Genomic DNA, 22,258 nt, shown 5'->3' with positions numbered 1-22,258 from the left:
AGGAAAAGAGAACCGAAGTCCTGGACACATATCTGGACCCTGGATCAAAACCAGCGTAAAGTGTTACCCACTGATTGATTTAGTAACAGGAACCAATAAATCCCCTGTAAGTTCTCAGATGGTTTGAACTGAGTGTGCTGCCCCAAACAGGTTGGACTCCTGGGTGGTTGGTGGGTCCTCCCAGCTCTCCCCTGAACCATCTGTGCGATGCCACATGGGAAGTCACCTGTTCTCCCCGAGACCACGTTTCCTCCCTGCTAACGCAGGGTGAGAGCGCACCCTCCAGACCCTCCCTCCTCTGCCCGCCACGGCAAGAGAGAGGCCAGCAGGCAAGAGAGAGCAAAGGGTGTTTTTCCTCCAACTAGAGAAAAATCTCATGAATTCCTCAAGTTGACCTTAATTCTTTTTATTATAACATTACTCAAATATGTGCAAACATAAATTAGACATAATCTCCTTATGTTTATAGCTTTTATACATCTATAAAAACCAAAGCAAATTTAAAGATTAAATACAAACAAAACCATAAAACCTATAAAAGTCCAATTAAAAGCATGGATTTAATGTGGCAGATGATGTTGCGCCAGAACTAAATCTCTGCAGTGTGGCTCTCCTCCTGGCTGCTCCCCTATGGGGTCTGGATTGTTCTTCAAATCCTACTCCCAGTGTCCATGATGACGCCATCCTCACCTCCCTGCCACAGGATCTTTTTTCAGTTCAACTCACAGGAATCCTGTCTGTCCGGCGCGCTGTGATGTCTTCTGGGCTTGGCTCGGCGAGCTGAGTTCTTCCTACACGCAGTCCTCAGTGCCTATGGCCGGCCTGACCCCAATACGGTCCCAGCCACAGCTGCAAGGGCGGGTGCTGGGGGCCCACTGGGTCACATGGCAAGGCTCCATAATATGCTCACGTGGATTTTTAGAAGAGTATTGTCAGAATAGAATAACAACATTTTTTGAATTATTCTTAAGACTTAGAAGCATCCAAAGAAGATGACCTTGAACTCTACTCTGAGAAATACAGGATAGTGAAGAGTGTGGAGCTTAAGACCAGTGTTTGAGTACAGCCGCTTAAGCCATTGGATTTAGGGCAAGTTATTTCTAAGTCTCTGTTTTTCTGTCTGTAAGTTGAGATTTAATAAAAATATCTGCCTCGTAAGGTTGATAAGTCGTATGAAATGAGCTAATGAATTCAAGCTCTATACTAGGTTGAAAGTGTTCCCCTAGAATTCAGGCTCACCCAGAACCTATGAACGTGACTTTGTTTGGAAATAGGGTCTTTGCAGATGTAATTGAGTTACAATGAGGTCATGCCAGATTAGAGAGCGTTTCATTGCAATGCCCGGTGTCCTTATAAGAAATGGGAAGTTTGGACACAGAGACAGACACAGAGACACACACGCACACAGGCACAGGGAGAAGACCTGTGATGACAGAGACAGAGATTGGAGAGATGGATCTACAGTCCAGGGAATGCCAAGGATGGCGGCACCCACTGGAAGCTGGGAGAGAGACACGGAACAGATTCTCTCTGAGAGCCTCCGACAAGGATCCAACCCCACTGACACTTCATTTTTGAACCTCCCTCCTCCGGAACTGTGAGACATTAAATTTCTGTTGTTTTCAGCCACCCAGTTTGTGGTACTTGGTTAGAGTAGCCCTCAGGAAACTAACATCCGCACTTAACACAGAACTCAACGTACACAGTAAACAATATATGGTAGCTTTTTATCAGCAGAGGAGACTTTCAAGCACTTCAAGGAGTACAAGATGGTATACAAATGCAAGTCTATCTCATCATTTTCCCCTTCCATTTCAGCTCCTGGAGCTGGCCCCAGTGTGAAGTCTGCATCATCATCATCATCCAATATAATGCAGCACTTTACAGTTTACAAAGCTTTTTCCTACAGATTATTTCAGTTAATTCTCACAGTGACCCTATGAGGTCGATAAAATTAACAATTTTTGCATGTTGGCCAAGGAATCTTTTGAGCTAATTGGATAAATGCAATGTGGTATCTCAGACTAGATCCTGAAAGAAAAAAAAGGATGTTCATGGAAAAAGTGGCAAAACCCATTACAGTCTGTGACTAGGTTTATAGTAAAGTACCAGTGATAATTTCTTAATTTTGACAAATTTAACATGCCTATGTAAGATATTGTCAATTTACAGAATCCGGGGAATAGTATATGGAAATTCTCTGTACTATCTTTGCAACTTCTCCTGAAATCTCAAATTACCCAAAATAAAATCTGATTTTAAAAAAAGCTAATTGGAAAGACTTTCCAGCTGATTGGAATGCTTTGCTGGAATGTCACAGAGAAAGTCTGGCAGATAGAAATATCCGACATATAGGGAGCTGTGACTACCTTCACCTTGGCTTCCATATTTTTTTCTTTCAAAAAGCTATAATTATATTTTCCACTATTATTATAAGCTCCATATAGGAAATTTAGAAAATATATAAAATATAAAGGAGAAAAAAAATACCAACCATGGTCTCGCCATCAAAAGACACCCACCATGAACATTCTAGTCCCTCTCCTCACCATCTTCTTAGTTTGGGCGTTATATAAATGTGATCATCCAGACTACCTCCCCATGCTCACTTGAGCAACTGGATGTTGCCAGAGAGAAGCTCACTTTTGTGCTTAGAGTGGGGGCACTTCAGAACTCACAGCCATGAATCCTAATGGGCACCCACCATGACCCTACTTCATAGCTTGTCCATACTAAAATCACACACGGACACACACACACACACACACACACGGACACACACACACGAGAGCTCTCCTGTGTATCTCTGGGTTTGTCACCGCACCGTGCAGCAATGGCTGGGATTTGGTGAGAAGCATGTGAATTCATAAAATATTAAAACTGGAAGACACTCAGAGATCATCTTGTCCCCCCCATTCAATGTACAGATGAGGAAGCCAAGGCCCAGGGAAGTGAGTTTCCAGAGGCCACACAGCCAGTTCATAAGGGAGCTTAGACAATGTTTTTCTCCATGATAGCATGAAGCCTCCCATCCAGGAAGTGTTATCAAAGAAATGCAGCCTTATTATTTTCATGTACTTAGAATTACACTGACAAAAATTATCACCTGTCCAAAGCTCTTACGGGAAGAATTTTAATGAATAGATAAGTTACATTTTATAGACAAATGGGCACCACTTGGAAGTGATCTACATATCTTCTTTGCTATCCCTCTTTCCCTGTGGGCTTTCTTAGCACACAGTCTCCAGGAATGGACAAAGGTGAGCCTCAGCCCGGTTATTGTTGAGATTATCACAAACCCCAAATAATGGGGTCTGGTGAATGAGGACCTGCTGTCCCATGAACTTACTGGATGTCCCTGCTCAGTGGCATGAATTCATGACCATGCAGGGAAATGTGAAACATTTCCTAGCCAATCAGACACTTGACCTGGGCAAGGATGGGGAGACAGGATGGATTGATGGAGTGGGCATCAGGTTTTAAATATTTTTCCATGCTGATCGAACTGCCGCTGAGATTTTGTACCCCATCTGCACATTCCATTCATGGCATGGAGTGAAGAGGGGTGGGGGCAGCAGCAGGTAAGCACCGGTCCACTTGTCTGCAGGAGAACATTCTAGAAGATGGTTGGTGGTTGTGTATATGGAGACAGCCTCACGGCCTCTTCCTCTTCCCTATCATGTTGTGGCTGCATTGTCATCCCTTCAGACCGGCTCACATGTCTTGATCATACCATCAGGATAGAGGCTACCTAGTTCTTTGTTAATAATTCTCATAAACGTCCTTTGTAAGATACTTGCACTGATGTCACAAGAATGGATTCTTTCCCCTCAGTGACTAGATGCTGTGATTAGACAATCTTTTATGCTACGTTAAAGCAATCTTTTAACGGCAAATCAGATCCCTATCGTCTGAAAAACAGAGGCAGGTCAGCTGGGGCCCCTGCAGGAAACTAGGAGCATGTGTTGGGCTTTTCTTCTCCATTCCCAGACACCCTAGTTTCTGAGGTGGGCCCAGGGATTTATTTGGTGCCAAAATTATTAAAATCATAATGAGATCAAAAGTGAGGCTCACACTCCAAGTTTTTGGCCCGGGAAGTAGGGTTTTGGCAATACAAAAAATTTTTTGTCCTCTTTTCCATTCATTCAATCCAACACAACAGCCTTGAAAACTCTGTGATGTTCCCCCACGCTCTAAGACATGACAGTGACCGTAATTCAAATTTATAGCTGGGCTTGTGTGTGTGCAAATGTGTGCTTTTCTTTTTCTTTTTTAAACTAGTAATGAAGTTGTAAATGCAGCATTTTTTTCATTACCTATTCATTAAAGATATGACATGAAAACAGAGTTTCCATGGAAATGGCTTTGTGGATTCTGAGTACATAATAAGAATTTCATTGTTTACACTACAGCACAGATAACTGACGGATGTTATTGTAGCCAGTAAAGTCTTATTTAGCGCCATGAATGCACACAGGGGCACCAGGGCGGTGTGCGTGGTCCCCCCCGCAGCCTGTGCGGGCGCGGAAGCTCTCACTCGTCGGTGGCCGTGCACTTGCTGATAGAGAGGACGTGCTGAGCTGTGCCTTTTCAACACCCAGAGGCTTAAATATTCAAACTTTCTAGATAAAAAGAGCCAGAATAGTTCCACTCGGCATTTAACACCAGTCCATTTAACATAGAGAAAGATTTTCTCTGCCAATATTTGGGCTCTGGCGCGAGAAGCTGGGTTCAAATCTTGGCTCTTACGCTTATGAGTTGCAAGACCTCGGCCAAGTGACTTAGCCTCGCCCCAAGCCTTAGTTTTCTTATCTGAGAAAGGGGGGCGATATGCATAGGGAATACATTACACATATTATAACTAGAATACATATAATGTAATCATAATTATATATAACATAATAATTATATGCACCTATATCAATACAGGATTGTTTTGAGGACTAGAGGAGACATTCCAGATTCAGCAGATGCCTGGCTCTTATTAAGTGCTCCCTACCTGTGATATGGTGGTGGTGTCATTATTTACCATTAATAGATGGATAACACTGATGGGTGCTAATTTTTAGGCTCAGCTCAGATGCCTTCTCTTTCCTGAGGCTCTCCCTGAAAGTGGAGGGGTCCCTCCCTGCTAGGAGCAGCCGAAGGAGGCACCTGTCCCTCCCTTGCAGCCCTCCCAGCTCCCATTTACCTTTAATGATTTATGGGTTAATCCCTCTCTGCCTGAGGCCATGCCTTCCTGGAGGTCAGTGGCCACCCCTGCCTTTCCTATCACGGCCCAGGGCCTGGCACAAAGTAGGAATCCTCCCCACCCAAAGGGAACAGTTTGATATATGAAAAATTAGGTTAATTAAAACCCACCCTGTGAACTCAATTCAGGAAGTGAGGACTTTTATTGTTTTGGTTTGGTTTGGGAGGTAGGAGGGGCACAGGGAGTCCAAGACCTGTTTTCTAATAAAGTAAAAGAATGTAGGAAATGCATGAGCCCGGGTTGAAATGAGTCCTTGATGGCTGAGTCACAGGTAGTCTTCAGAGCATTCCCTGGCCGATTGTCCTGCAGGGCTGGGACGAGGGCGAGGACAAGGAGGCACCCAGTGCCACCTCTCACATGGCATCCACCCTCAGGGCCGTCCTCTGGCATTTAAGTTCTGTGCTCTTGGCTCTCCCATCATTACCCCAGCCCTGTGCCTGTACGGCCCGTGTGCTTGGATCCCGTGTTTGCTCACTCTGGGCTGCCGCCCGAAGCTCTCTTGCACCCCATCCCTTAAAGTCCATTCCCTCCACTTCTGAGTTAAAGATAAGACAGTCAGGACAAGAATGCTCCCTAACACAGCAGACAGAAGGGTAACCTGGTGTCTCTGGCTGCTACCCCTTGCAAAGTGATACCGTTTGGACCTTATTTATAAAACAGACACTAATTCAGTTCCGCATGACTGTAGCACAATTTACTCAAAACATGCCAGGAAGCCTTCCAGCCTATTAAAATAAGTGTTCCACCATCTTCATCTGCACTGCGAATCCTGATTGCTGGCATCCAGATGAGAGAAAGAGATTCAACCATGAAGCCATGTTTGACATAGACCATGACTATATAATAAGAATTTTAATTGCCAGAAGTATTCCTTGAATAATTAAGCAATTTAGGGGTAAAGGGTGCCAGGAAAGAGAGAGAGGAAGGCAGAGACACAGGACATCCTTCCCTGATTGTTGTCTTACACCAAGGGGCTGCACTCACCACCTTTCGCAGGGGCCCAAGTAAAGCAAAAATGCCCAGAGTCATCGTCATGCAAAAAGGCAAGTTGTAATTAGAACACTGACTTTAAAATGTACATCGCAATGCAAAGGACCTAGAATATCCAAAACAACTTGGAAAAGGAGAACAAAGTTGGAGCATATAGATTGCAAGACTTAATAAAAAGCTATAGCCATCAGGAGAGTGTGGTATTGCCACATAGAGATCAATGGAACAATAGAGTCCAGAAATCAACCCATGCATAGATCAAAGCATGTATCAAATATATGTATTAAAGCATTTATCATTTGCTTTTCAATAAAAGGGCTAAGGTAATTTAATGAGAAAAGCATAATGGTGCTGGAACAATTGGTTTTCCAAAAGCAAAAAAAAAAAAAAAAGAACTCCAACCTCACATCGTATACAAGAATTAACACGAAATAGATCACATATCTTAATGTGGGAATAAAATCTTTAAAATTTTAGAGAAAACATAGGTGAAAACCCTAATGATGTGGATTTGTCAAAAATTTCTTAAATGTAACAAAAACAAACAAAAAGCACAAACTACACAATAAAAAATCAGTACATTGACTTCGTTAAAATTTAAAACTTTTGCCCTTTAAAAGTCTGTTCTGAACATGAAAGGCAAGCCACAGACTGGGACAAAATATTTGTAAAAGTTTTTCTGACAAAGGACTTGTATCTGGAATATATAAAGAACTTTTTAAACTGAATAATAAGAAGACAACCCAATTTAAATATGGGGAAAATATTTGAACAGACACTTTATCAAAGAAGATACACAGATGACAAATAAGCACATGAAAAACCATGTGGCATTATTCCTCAATTAGAGAGATACAAATTAAAACCACAATGTAGTATTATTATATCCACCACAGTGGCTGAAAGGAAAAGGGCCAACCACACCAAGTGCTGGCAAAAATTTGGGGGAACTGGAATGAATCCTTATATGCTGTTAGTTGGAATATAAAGTGATACAACTACATTTGAAAACATCTTGGCATTCTCTTTAAAAGCTAAACATAGACCTACCATAGGACCCAGCCAGTCCATTCCCAGTTATTTAGTCAAAAGAAATGAAGGCATTGCTCACACAAAGACTGTGCTCAAACATGTGTAGCAGCTTTATTCATAATAGTCAGGAGCTGGGAAAAAAAAAAAATACAAATGGCCACCACCAGGCAAACGTATAATCAAGTTGCAGGATATCCATAGGAGGACTCAGCAATGTAACAGAATGAACTGTTGATACATACAACAACATAGGGGGATCTCAAAATGATTATGCTAACAGAAGCATGGCAAAAAAAAAAAAGAGTACATACTGGATGAGTCTGTTTGTACAAGAGTCTATGAGATGCACATTCATCTATAATGACATAAAGCAGGTATGTCTGAGGATGGGGATGCAGGGAGGGTCATGGGGACAGCTTAAAAGGTGCACAGGAAACTTTGGGGAAGACAGATGTGTTTGTTGTCTTCTCCGTGGAGGGGACTCATGGGTACTTACGCAAGCCAAAACTCATCAGACTATAGGCTTTAAAGATATGTTGTTTATTATATGCTAATTTTACCTCAATAAACTTGTTAAAAACAACAACAACAACAACAATGTAAAACAAAGCAGTGAGAAAACTAGTTATCAGCCATGGCCCCAAGATGATGAGCTTGGGAGGAGCTACCCAATACACCACTGACCTTCCTCTTCGAAGTCTCCTTCAGGATAAGGGGTCAGCAGGAACCCTGCAGGAGTACCCCTCACACCATCTCAGGAAGGGGATCCAAGCATCTGGGGGATGTGCCTCCCGGTCTCCCTCAGTGAAGGGCTGGCCTCTTTGCTGTGGGGAATGCTATTGGCGGGAATGTCTCCATCTGTAACACAAAGATGGGATCCCAGCTCTGGGGCTCCCTGAAGCTCCTCTCAATCCTGTGTTGGCAGGGCCACCTCCCCCCCGACCCCTTCCCTGGGTGACCAGGAGCTTGTGTCCCTGGCACAGCTGACAAATATCCTGTTGTCCTTGTGACACTATAGGAACCATTCATCAGATGAATAGTCTGCAATTCCTGCTCCTTGGCATCCAAACTCCTCACCGGGCAACCTACCGCATCAGGGCACCGTGGCTCTCTGCGCACCCCTGCCCCCCACGGTGGTCATAGCAACAAATGACAACTACTGGCAGGACTGGGATGTGATATTTTTAACATAACAATTCAACAGCAGTCACAATAAGTAATAATTGATTATTATTTTACACCTCAAGGAGAATTGCCCTTTCCATTATCTCATCGAATTAGCAATAATTAAGTGATCCACACATGGTTACATGATTCGGGAATGGCAGAGTCAAGCCTGCATCCTAGGTCATGTGCTAATGCTTTCCAAACTTTGTGAAATTTGTACACCACTTGTCCTCTCATTTGTTTTCTTTAAATTGATTACCTTTCATGAAACAACACATTGATTTTAAAATTTCGCGTCACTTCTGAAAATGGAAAGTAAGTCTCCCCTTTCACAAATGGAGAAAAAATAACTAGAAAAACAGATGCAATAAACACAAAACAATGTTATTAACAGCTGGCTTAAAGCTGTTGTCTGCAGAAGGCTCTGAGCCTGGGCTGGCATCGGAAAGGCGTTAAGACGAACGCCCAATGGGACTTTGTTCCTGGCTGGACCCAGAATGGTTCAAAGGGGACTGGAAAGAGAATAACTTTGTCACTGGATGACTCCGTCGGCAACTGCCTAGCCCTGTGCCCCCCAAATCATCTGGGTGCCTCTGCCCATGAGGCTCAGCCACCTCTCTAGAACCCCGTGAACAGGTGTGGACACCGTCCCGTCGTGAGTGCCGCCATCTTACTGGCTCTCGGGCAGCATGGCCGTCAGAAGAGCGCTGGCTTTGTGTGTCTTTGACGCAGGTCTGAGTCCTGATTCTAGAATATGTGCTGCTCCGGCTGTCTCCTTCTGTGCTGGTCATGGTTCTCCAGAGAAACAGAACCAATAGGAGATAGGTAGATGGATGATAAGCAGGTAGGCAGGCAGGTAGATATTGATGACGAGGAGTTGGCTTACGTGGTTAGGGCGGCCGAGGAGGGCCGCAGTCTGCCATCTGCAAGCAGGAGACCGGGAAGACTGGTGGGGGAACTCCATCTGAGTCTGAAGGCCTGAGAACCAGAGGAGCCTCAGGTGTGCATCCTGGTCCAAGGGCAGGAGAAGATGGATCTCCCAGTCCAATCAGTGAGGCAGAAAGCAAAAAGGGCAAATTTCTCCTCCTCTTCCTTTTGGTTCCGGTCAGCACCTCAGTGGACCGGAGGGCAATCTCTTCTACGGAGCCCACGGATTATTCAAATGCTAGTGTCGTCCAGAAACACCCTCACAGACACACCCAGAAATCATGGTCAGTCTAGGCCCCCTGTGGCCCACTCCAGTCGACACAAAAGATTAGCCAGCGCCCCGTGCGAGCCTCAGCCGGAGTCTAGAAGGGACGCGTAGTCAGAGGAGGGGCTGTGTGCACTGTGTGCACGTCGGGCCGCCGGCGACACTCGCCCCCCCCGAGGCCACACACTGGCCCTGAGCACCGTCCCGTCCTGGAACCCACCGCAACCCGCTTAGATCTGTGCAGAACACGGCGTGGCCGCGGAGTGTGTCCGCCAGGCCCCGGCTGTTGTGGTTTCTGCTTGAGCCACACACCCTGCCTGCGTGGCCCGACGGTCGGATTGCCTGCAGCTGTTTGGAGAGCGCAGAAGGCAGCCCGGGGGGCATTTGCCTCCACCATCTGGCCAGCGTCCGGGGCCTCACATCTCCGACAGGGAGGGGATTGGATTTGCCACAGAGCCTTCCAGCAGAAAGCGTGAACGGCCTCCCCGCCGCCTCGCCGTGAACGAACTGTACCGCGGAAGCCCTGCCCGGCGGCTGAGCAGCGTCCACGCGTTCTCAAGGTCAGAAGGGAGAGTGGGGAGCATAGAGACGGCGGGGGCACTGCTGCGGCCGCATAGACACTGGAGGCGACAGAAGCCGAGACAAGCGCCACCCAGCCCGTTGCCAGCCGAATGCGTCTCCTCCTGCGGGGTTTTCCTCTGGAGCATTCTCTGGAGCTGGCTGGCACCCTCGCGCTTTTTTGGGTGGGGCCACGGGCAAAACGTGGTTTCTTAAAACCATTCATTTCCTGTTAGAGATGATCTGTCCCCCAGCGTAAGGGCTCTAGAGGAGTTTCTATTCTTAGATCCTGAACAAAATCTCAGGGAAGGCCACCTGTTCCCCTAAAGTTGAGAGCCAAGCTCGGCCCCCCCAGGGGACAGCATCACCTCCCCTTGCAAAGGCTGCTGCTCGCCGTCAGCCCCGGTTCCTCTGGGACCAGCAGTAAAGGACTCGCTCCTGGAGCTTCCAGCCCACCTGTGTGTGAAGACACGGCATTAGGCCACTAATTGGGAAGGCCGGGATGTGGCTCTTGCTCTTCTACTTTAATGAGATTATGGTTCGGCTTACTGGGTTAGTAAGTGGGAGTCGGCTTCGTGTGGATGCAGGGGCGCTGGGTGGGGTACCAGGGAGCCTGGCCGGCTGGGCCCGGCACACGGCCACCCCTGTGACCTCAGGGAAGTCATTTATCTTCTCAGAGGCTCTGTTGCCCCAACTGCAAAATAAGAATAAAATGGTCTCTCGCGGGTCGTGGTGGGGCTCATGCATCACTCCAGTTAACTCCAAAGTATAGGACGTTGTGCGAGGAGCGATTGATGGCCCCGCCAACGATGAGCATGTACCTGCCGCAGGCGGTCCCAGGAAGGGAGAGAATTCGCAGTCACTGGGTCCCTGCTCGTGACCATGAGAGGCTGGCTATGCCGGCTCTCCCCAGGAAAGTGGGGCACTGAAGTGCACGTGCGTCCCCACGGGGTCCTCAGCATACCCACAACCCTCAGGGAACCGGAATTCGCCTGCATTCCATTTTTCAAGCGGAACACCCTGATGTCAATTGCTTGATTGAAAAGAATCAAAATAAAAACAAATGTTCCTATCCCTCCCGAAGCAGATGTCTGCTTTCTTCAGGAAGAATGTTCCTAGCTTGCGTCTGATTTTCCAAGGAACAATGACTTAAACAAAGTTAAGAACCACTTTGCTACGCTTTCCAAGGGTAATGGAAGGGAACACTCTTTAGCCCAGAGAAGGGGAGGTTTGAAGACTCTGGAATCCCCTCTCCCAAAGTGGAAAGGTCATCCTGTGAACTCTCCCAGGGCTGAAAGGTCATCCCATGAAAAGCTGTTCTCTGTCATTAAAGATGATGTGGTGGCGGGGCACCTCGGTGGCTTGGTTGAGCATCGACTCTTCGTTTCAACTCACGTCATGATCTCAGGGTCGTGAGTTCGAGCCCCACTTTGGGCCCTGTGCTCAGCGTGGAGTCTGCTTGAAGATTCTCCCTCTCCCTCTGCACCAATCCTCCCCCCCGCCCCCGCTCTCTCTCTTTCGCTCTCAAATAAATAAATAAATAAAATCTTTAAAGATGCTGTGGTGGCATGGAGGAATGCATGTCACAGAGAGGGAGCTTCTGTTGCAAACAAGGAAGACTTTTCTACCAGTAAAAGTAGTGCAAGCTGCCTCATGAGGGACAGAAGTGTTGGTTTCACAGAAGGTTCTAGTAGCAACTAGACAACTGTTTGTCGGGGTATTCTGTAAGAAATCCCTACCTTGGGGCGCCTGGGTGGCTCAGTTGGTTAAGCGTCTGCCTTCGGCTCAGGTCACGATCTCGGGGTCCTGGGATTGAGCCCCACATCGGGCTCCCTGCCCTGCGGGAAGCCTGCTTCTCCCTCTCCTGCTCCCCCTACTTGTGTGCTCTCTCTCTCTTTCTCTCTCTCTCGTGCTCTCTCTCAAATAAATAAATAAAATCTTTAAGAAAAAAAGAAAGAAATTCCTGCCTTGAGGGGAACGCTGAGCTACATAACTTAAGTGATCCCTCCCTCCCTGCTTGATTTTAAGACTCTGAGATTGACAGACATAAAAATATTTGTTGAAAGTTTGTTTAAACTGTTATAGCCAACATTCATTAAAGAAGCAAAACAGATACAATCTTTCTCCAGAAAGATTGTCTATCTTTTCATTTTTTAACTTTTTTGTCTCTACAGTTTACATTTCCAGAAAGTTCCCCTCACCCAATCCCCACTTCTTTGATGAATATTCCTTGACATATTCAAAAACACAAATGGCGGCAAAGAGTATTATTTCCCTAAATAAAGCTAAGTTGTGGGCATTGCATATTCTCATGGCCTTCCGACTGTAGAGTGTACGGGACAGTCTCTGACGCTGGAGGTATATAGAGTATAAAGGAGCGTGGGGTCACATCATCTACTTGGTGCTGAAGGGTAACATTTTTACCCGTCAGTTAGTCTCCTCCAGGCCATTGGTAACCATCCAAAATCTGACTTCATAAATAATTTGATTCCTCCTGTTTTCCCAGAGAACCGTAAACTGTAGTTACTTGGTAGCATGTGCAATCATTTTCATAGAAGGCGGGCAGTAAAAATTTCTGCTACACGTTTCCTACCTGTTATCTCAACATGCTTAAATGTTTGGGAGTCAGGCATTACATAAGACCAAGGGAGAAATTATTCAAAGCCCAAATTTCTGCGTCTGACTTCCAGTTTGTAATCATACCTAATGGCAAAAGGTGACAATTCACACGGTAGATAAAAGAGCGTGGTTTGCTCCTAAACTAAACACTTACCTACATCCATCTTCTACCCAAATTTCTTGGCCTAGCCCATCAAAATGATCAGGGTTGTAGCCGGTATCCATTGCTGGGGTTTTCTCTTTGTATAGTTTAAATAATGGTCTTTCATTTTTGCTGGATGTCCTTTTGGCAACATAACCAGGAAGTAAACAGTCCTCAGTCAGCTTCCTGTGAAAGTCTTCTTTCCAGAACAGGGCCCCCTGCTGGGACCCCCCAGAGTCTCAGGAGAATGGCGTTGTTTCCCAGCATCTGACAAATAGGGCCAAAATGATAGATCTCTTGGCTTAAGGACATCTTACATATTTATGGAATGACATCTTTCTCCATCAAGATTCATGATCTAGATTTTCAGCTACCAAGAGGGACCTCAGCCATTGTCCTAGCAAGCGTCACATTAATGTGGCCTTTTCGTTGTTCAGATTCACAGAGTAGAGTGAACCAAAGTCAGAGGCAATGTAAAAATGCAGTTAGAAGACAACCTCCCTCACAACTAAATTTTCCTCTTTCAGATTTCAAAGATAGCACAGCAGAGAACCTATTTCATCTACAAAACCTTAACACGAGTCAGGGAAAGTTTTGTAAACAGCATTTCGACTTATGATCCGATACGTTTCTTGAAGCCTGAATTTTAATTAGTATTCTTCTAATCATTTAGCAAACTCTTTCAAAAAGGTCAGTCGGCCACGGCGTGACATGTTACAACCGTGAATTTTTAAAACCTTATTTCCACATTAGTTCGAGAGCTAAAAAATGAAACTTGGGGGTTAAAGTAAAATGGTCGATATATAAGAATTCTGTGATAAACCTTAATTGTGCAATTAGGTGCCTTACAGCACACCCCATGTCGTGTATATAACAAACCGTATCCCTTGCATGAAAGTTGGCTGTTAGTATGATCTCAGGATTTGTGTCATGAGATGACTATTTTTAATGCAAATTACAGCTTACACACAACTGTTGAGTTGCAGAGCCTGGGAGACTTACTAAGTCTGTTATTAGCAATTCCCGGAAATTGATTACCTGAAGAACAGTCAGATCTTTACTATTTTGTGGCAGAGATGATAAACACAACCGTTAGTTGTCAGGGTGATTTTTTTTTCTCTAAAAAACATTCATTAAAACTGCTGGAAATCATGCTGGTTAAAACAGGAGTTTGCAATTTTCCAAGTACTTTATGCGTCTTGGAGGAGAATTCATTATAACAACAGAGCACTGGGCCGACTCCATTTGCCTGAAACAATGGCCTCTTTGGAAATGCTGGATGTGTAACAAAATGAATGTACACTGCCCTCACAGAGATAAAAATATTGATCTTAGGAGCATCACAGCCTAAAGACTACAGGTTATTGGAAAATAATGAAATCTCTTCTTTCTGTTCCAGCATCTTAACACCCCTGATTATCACGAGGGTACTTAATTATCCGGTGAGCACATCTTCAGTAATGGGCAGAGTTCTAAAGAGAAACAATCAAAAATTTCTGGTTTGATTTTTTGCTTGTTGTTTTTTCCGCTGAGAGGTTAAAATTAAGTGCCTTCCTCCCTCCTGTAATATATTCTTGAATCAGGACTGTCAAGAAAACATGATGCTGGAGGTCAAGAAAAACCTTAGTAAATTCAAGCCACCTGGATAATTAAATTTAAAATGTTCTTCCTTCCAAATTACCCAGACACCGTCTTGGTCACTAAAACAATTCCCACTTCCCTGCTAGTTTCCTGGACCCAACATGGTGTAATGAATTCTTTATTCTGAATTGACTCTTCTTAGCCTAATTCCACTGGATTTGAAAAACAAAAACAACAGCAAGACCGATTTCCTCTTTGCAAAAGTTTCCTATAAAATATAAAGGCTGTAGAGGCACTGATAGGTTAACAGTAAAAGGATAGAAACGATAAACCATAATCTTTACTAGAGGTATAAATTATAGGAAAACTGCAGTGGTTCTATTAATATCAGACATAGGATTAAGGGCAAAGAGAACTGCAAGAGATAAAGAGAGAGATTTTTAGTAATAAAAGGGTCCACTCATCAGAAAGACAACAATTCTAAATGTGCTTGCACCCAATTACAGAGCATAGAAACGCATTAAAAAATAAATTGCTAGAGCGAAAAGTTGAGGATAAAAAGCATAGTTAATGATTTTAACATTCCACTCTCAGTAATTGACGGACCAATAGACAAAAGTCCAACAAATAGAGAATACACAAGAGATAAAGCTGGAATATTCAAGGAAGTCCCATAAACCAAAAGAAAAGGACAGCCCCAATAGAAAAATGGGGGTGGGGAATACGAATGAGCAACTTACAGAAGAGGAAGCCCAAAAACCTAGCAGGCAAATTAAAAGACACTCAAATGTGTTAGTAATCAGAGAGTAACAATTAAACCAGTGAAGAGATACACTTCACATCTATAAGACTGGCAAAAATTTAGGAAGTGGGATGACTCCAAGTGTTGGAAGGGATGTGGAGATGTGAAATTTTCATGAACTACCGGTAAGAATGTAAAAAGTTACAGCCATTCTGAGAACAATTTTGGCTCTTTTTAGTCAAAGAAGTATTATAGGCCCTATGATCCAGCAATCTCACCCTGGATATGCATTCCCAAGAAATTCCCCAGCAGATCCAAAAAGGGACACATACAAGTATGTTCCCAAAAAGAACGTATCCAAGCACAGAGTTATCAGTAACAATGGGCGGGTGGCGGGGGCAGCGGGGGGGGGGGGGGGGGGGGGGGGGGAGTGGATAGTTTACTAGGCGTGTGGTGATTACACGCCATGGAATGTTTACTGCAGAGGGAAGCAAGGACACGGACCTTTAGCAATGCGGATGGATCTTCATCTTAGTGCTCAGTGAAGAAAGTAAGAAACAGAATGAGATACATAACCAAATACCATTTATGGAAAATATAAATGCACACACACAAACAGCACTGCTCATTTTGGAAAAACCCTGACAAACAAAAACAAACTCATTGAATTAGAATTGCTCTCTACGGCGGGGAGAGGAATAATAATGGAGATTTGGGGTAAAAGGAAATAAAGATGAAAAAGCAGGAGCGAGGAAGAAAAAAAGGGAAAGCAGAATGCATAAAAGCATCCTATACACACACACACACACACACACACACACACACACATAACATTTAGACACCACATGCATTCGTAATCAGAAGGGAATAATCAATGATGGTAAATCCACTAAATAGATTATTAAGATTGTGTAGGAACTTTGTCAATGCTTACAATATCATGCTTAATTAAAAAAAAAACAAGATACACATTTTATCACAATAAGAATATGACCATTTTTTTAAAAAAATGTTTACATACATATACACAGGAAAAAAGATCAGAAGGGAAAGAATTAAAATGCTAAATATAGTAGTATTAGGATGGTTTGATTATGGATCCTTGTTTTTGTTTTTCTATTTACTTGGTTACATTTACATTTCTATATATTTATTTTCATGGGCTCTGTTTCATAATTTCTTTGTAATCTATATTCTCATTTCTCTTTATCTCAGATAGAATTTGATCCCTTATAAATACAGAAAAAGAACAAATTTTTACCTGAAATTAAAGTGTATCTAGATATTTCCCAGATCTCCAGACTGACCGAAAAGTTGGTCAGTTTGAGCCCCACCTTCGGTACCTAAGCATGGCATACCTGTGTCTCAGTGACCCCAATAGTGAAGGCTGTGTGTGGGTTCTCCTGCTCACGTGGGTGAACGAACATCTTTGGACTACTCTGGGATCTGGGATCGTGCTAACAGGGACCTATGGGTTATACCTCGAAATAAATTCCGTTAAAAATTGGAAGCTGCCCATGGTGACTTGTGGTCACTCATAAATGGACTTTTACTGTGTTCTCAAGGCTGGGCTGGTGTGGAGGGGGAGTGGCGAGCAGTCTGATTGTTTTCCTTCTTCTTTTCTCTTTTAAATGTTTATGGTGATTTTCTTCCTATTTTCATATGGACGTTGTCAGCCTAGAGACTTATTTTGAGAAATTGTGCTGTGATGTCTTTGTTTTCATTCTTCACTGTTGGTAATCCTAAAAGCGAGGAAGAACAATTTCAATGGGAGAAGATTAGCCTAGTGTTAAAGGGACAGCGATCAGAGATGACTTCAAAAGAGTCAAATGTTCCGATTTTGTTTAGGCCCACAGCCAGGACCATTTTGTCGCTTTCTAGTTTAAATTCCAGTGGTTATTTGCAGAGATGTATAAAGTATGGATTATGAATGAAGACAAAACCATGGAATTGAATCTGCCAAGGGACCCTTCCACAGAAGCTCTGCAGAGCTCCAGACGCCAACGTTAGCCCGGCAAAGGAATCCCCAGAGAAAGGAAATAAATCTCAAATATTGTCCACAGATGTGCAGTAATCAGAAACCACCCATATAATACAGGACTGTTCCGTTTTTTCCTCTCCCCTCCTAATTTTTTCTGATGTCTCTTTCTACTCTATTCTCTCTTGCTCCTATCTCTTAAGACACATAATGAAAGGACGTCTCTGGGTCTTATCAGACATCTGTGGTTTTCTTTTCCCTCCATAACTGTCAGAAAAAAGAAAGTGGATAGTAGTTATCTGCAAAGTATCCTGTATTTCACCTTTATTATCTGTATGCTACACTATCCTAGATCTAACCCCTTGACAGTAATAAAGAGAAAATCTTTTTAAGAAATTGATCTACCATTGCTGCCTATTCTTCATGAGAGGATGCGATCCTTTCATTTATTACAGAATAATCGTCCCGAAGCCGAAGAGTGTGATGTAATATGCTAAAAGCATGCTGTGAGCCATCCGTCAGGATGCATGGCGGCGAAGTCCACGGCTGAGCTTCGGTGTCTGCACAGATAGTGGCCAGGTCAGTTTAGGTCCTGGCCACGCCGAGAACCGCAGCAGCGTGGTACATTTAGACAGAGCGCTCCGGGGGGAGACGCAGGAAACTGCCGTCCCTTAATTCACCTTTACATGGTTGTTTTAATGAGATTGCTTTGGAACTTGAAGCTTCTGGAGATTCTCTGGAAGAACTAACTTGTGAGAAGAAGAAAAATCCTAAAATAGAAGAATCATTATGGAGTGCTCGCCCTGGCCAATACCAGAACCAATAATGCTGGTTTCTGGAACAGTGTGCATCCTGGCACTGCAAGTGAAATAGAACCGAGTGCACACAAGCAAACCTGAGCTTAGGGAAGAAATAGCATTTAGGGACGATGCCTACAATCGATGAGTGAGAGATGAATTATTTAATAGCGGATATGAATATGGAAAAACATACCAACTGTGTGTAGCCCCACCTTAGTCCCTATACCTAAATAAATTATAGTTGGATCAAAGGGTTCAATGTAAAATTGTAATTGTCACTCTAAAACTGTTAGAATAAAACAGTGGGGAAGATTGTTATGCTCTTGCAATAGAAACTTCCCCTATATATGGGGCACCTGGGTGGCTCAGTCGGTTAAGCATCTGCCTTCAGCTCAGGTCATGATTCCAGGGTCCTGGGATCAAGCCCACATTGGGCTCCCTGCTCCGCGGGGAGTCTGCTTCTCCCTCTCCCTCTGCCGCTCCCCCTGCTTGTGCTCTCTGTCAAATAAATAAATAAAATCTTAAAAAAAAAAAAAAAAAGAAACTTCCCCTGTATAGGAAGTTTCACCCAGGCCAGAAAACTTTAGAGATAAGATAAAATATTTTATGATATGAAAACATTTAAATGTCTTCATGTCAAAAGATACCATCAAGATTAAAGACACACTAGAAGCTGAGAAAATATTTGCAAGATACATGGCAAAGGGTTAACATCATTAATTTGCAAATACAACGATAACACACATGGAATACCAAAAAGAAAAATGGGTACAGAACTTGAACACGTTATTCACAAAAGTACACGTGGTGTTTAAACGTGTAAAAATTCAGCTCACTAACACTTGAAGAAATGAAAATTAAAACTACTGTAAAATATCATTTTCCTGTATCAAGTTGGCAGAGATTGCAAAGAGTGATAAGACATAGTGTAAGCCAAAGTTTAGGGTAACAGGTGCTTTCATATTCAGTTGAGAGGAGAATAAATCGTTAAAATCTGTAGCAGGGAAATCTGGTGGTAACTCTCAGATTGTGATAATAGTAATAATAACCAGCACTCTTGTCTTTTATTGACTTTAATGGGCCTTGCTGCTAGTGTTTTATTATTAAGCAGAAATTGGCTACTGTTTTGTGTAACATAATTTACACACATACCATACGCACACTTAAAATTGTATCTAGAAGTATCTGCTTATTTCTGTTTAACCATGGGCTTTCTAAAAATAAGGAGCAGATATTCTGGGGCACCTGGCTGGCTCAGTCAGTAGAGCATGTGACTCTTGATCTCGAGGTTTTAAGTTCGAGCTCCACATTGGGTGTAGAGATTACTTAACAATAAAATCTTTAAAAAAATAAATAAATAAAAATGAGTAGATATTGAAACTTATTAAATACATTTTTGATATCTATTGATAATATTTAATGGAATATATTAGTAGATTTCTTACTATTAAATCATCTTTACTCTTCTACTAAGAACTCCTCTCGGTCTTGGTATACCTCTTGGTATAATTCCTTTAATATCCCATAGACTCTATATTTCAATAGAGGATTCTAATTTTTACCTGGGTTTTGAGTGAGGTTGTCCTGCTGTTTTTCTGTCAATATGTTCACTGGTTTGGTGCATGCTCTATTTTACAAATTTGGGCATTCAAACAAGATTTTTAGAGGCTTTCCTTATTTGTCTGTGCTCTCCAAGAGCTAACAAAGCATAGGAATTATCTGTTCCTTGAAGGTTTGAATGAACTGGCCATGAAACCCTCAGGGTAATACACACTGACTTCTTAACTTCTTCCAGCCCATTCCTTGGTTATTAGCCCACTTAAATTTTCTAGTTACCTTTCAGTTGATTATGATCTTATTTTCCTTGAAAATTATCTACCTCATCCCTTTGTTTAAGTTGATTAGCATAGAATTAAGCGAAGTACTGTCTTAGCATCCTTCAAATTTGATCAACGTCTGTACTTAGTTTCTCTGGGTGAATCCGAGTTTTGTGTATTTGGGCTTTCTCTCCCAGATCTTGACTAAGCTAGTTAGTAAACTAATACAAGACATTAATTATCCCCCAACCTCCCAAAGAACTCTCTTGTATTTCTTAGTTATACCATTTTCTAATTTATTAATATGTAATTTTATGTCTGTTTTTACTTCTGTTTTCTTAAAATTTGTGAACTCTCTTTTATTTATTTATTTATTTATTTATTTATTTATTTATAGAGAGGGAGAGAATCTTAAGCAGGCTCCATGCATGCGCAGTGCATAACCCAACTTGGGGCTTGATCGCATAACCCTGAGATCATGACCTGAGCAGAAATCAAGAGGGGGACGCTTAATCTACTGAGCCATCCAGGTGCCCCAGTGAGCTCTCTTTCAAAACAGATTTTAATTTTTTAAAGTAGTTTTAGGTTCACAGGAAAATGGAGCAGAAAGTAGATTCTTATTATCTGAATTGAATACTTGAGTTACATATTTTTCCTTTTTATTTAATAAAGTACTACATAGAAAATGCCCATAAAGTCCAATTTCAGCTATATCTTGTTTTTAAAATTGTATTTTTTTATTTGAATTCAATTAATTAACATATAATGTATTATTTGTTTCAGGGGTACAGGTCTGTGATTCATCAGTCTTATATAATACCCAGTGCTCTTTACAACACATACCCTCCCCAGCGTCTATCACCCAGTTACCCCATCCCCCCTCTTCCCTCCAGCAACCCTGTTTGTTTCCTATGATTAAGAGTCTCTTATGGTTTGTCTCCCTCTCTGGTTTCATCTTGTTTCATTTTTTCCTCTCTTCCACTTTGATCTTCTGCCTTATTTCTTAAATTCCACATATCAGTGAGATCATATGATAATTATCTTTCTCTGATCGACTTTAAAATTGTATTTTTATTGTCAGTATTTCCTAGATATTCTATATATAGTTACAGGTTTTATTTCCTTTTTTATTTAAAAAATGGGTTAAAAGGGAGATTGGTTTGGAGGCTTTTTGAGTTTCTTTTCCACCTTTGTTGTTAGCTCCCAGAATATTCGGCAGAGACCGCCATACTTGTTCTTCTTTAGGGAACACATTCAGTTTTTGTCATGGTTCAACTATGGAAATGTGTAAATGTACCACTGGCACTTGAAATAGTAGATGGCATAAAGTTGATATATCGATTAGATCTGCCTTGTTAAATTACATTATTCACATTTCTACATGTTCACTTTTGTTTCCTATTTGGTCCCTAAAGAGTTTTAAAGTCTTCCATTAAAATTTTATTTCTATTTTTTTTTCTCCTGCATTTCTTGAGGTTTTTTTTCTTTATATATTTCAATGATAGATTTTATTTAATTGATAAAGATTATGACAATTTTATCTTGATTGTGTACTATACCCCTTGTGTTAGTAAAAGCTCTTTACATTGCAAATGATAGGAACCGGACTCAAGATTTTTTGGATAATACATGAAATGTACTGGTTCCTGTAACTAACAAGGCAAGCTTTAGGTGAGGTTTGATCCAGCAGCCCTATTTGATGCCACCAAGATCTTGATTTCTCTGCCTCTTTCCATTCTGTCTTTTGGAGTATCTATGTTCTTTTGCGGTCCCATCCCAAAGCTGAAAGTGGGTGATCCCCAGCTCAAGACACATGGCTAATAATGGAAGAAGGATAAAGTTCTCAAGGGGATTTCCCCTCAAGGGAAATCAGAACAATGTTGGGGAAATAGGTTCTGGAAAAGCAGTCAACAAATGCTTATTCACTACCTTCATAGCAATTGTCTCATTCAATGCCTCTTTCCTTGAATTCTTCTTTATGGGATATTCATACTGTAATCTGTTTTTCTCATTCTTTTGCCCTATATTTGCCTATCCTATATAGTATGTTTCTGTATGTGTATCTATTTACATCCTTTAGAAATGAAACCACATCATTGATTCACCCTTTTGAGTGATATGTCCAAACTACCCCTTTGTACATCTACTCTACATGGAAAAGTTAACCTTCCCCATGATAACTTCAACGCTCGCTGGTGATCTTTTCAGCCTTGCCATCTGTGGAATGTTTATGCTTGTGGTGCCCCTAATTCTGTACCTCCAGGTTCAGAGAAGCCCCAATTACTGTCACAGCTGTCACGGTCCGGGGAGTCCCTGCACCTCTGCCCGCTTTCTGCCACTGGGACCATGGCACTCAGTGTGGCTGCCCCTGTATTTTCAACCCCTTTTA

The sequence above is a fragment of the Phoca vitulina genome, unplaced genomic scaffold (assembly GCF_004348235.1).
Source record: "Phoca vitulina isolate PV1807 unplaced genomic scaffold, GSC_HSeal_1.0 scaffold28, whole genome shotgun sequence".
NCBI lineage: Eukaryota > Metazoa > Chordata > Mammalia > Carnivora > Phocidae > Phoca > Phoca vitulina.
This window is presented reverse-complemented; position numbering follows the sequence as displayed.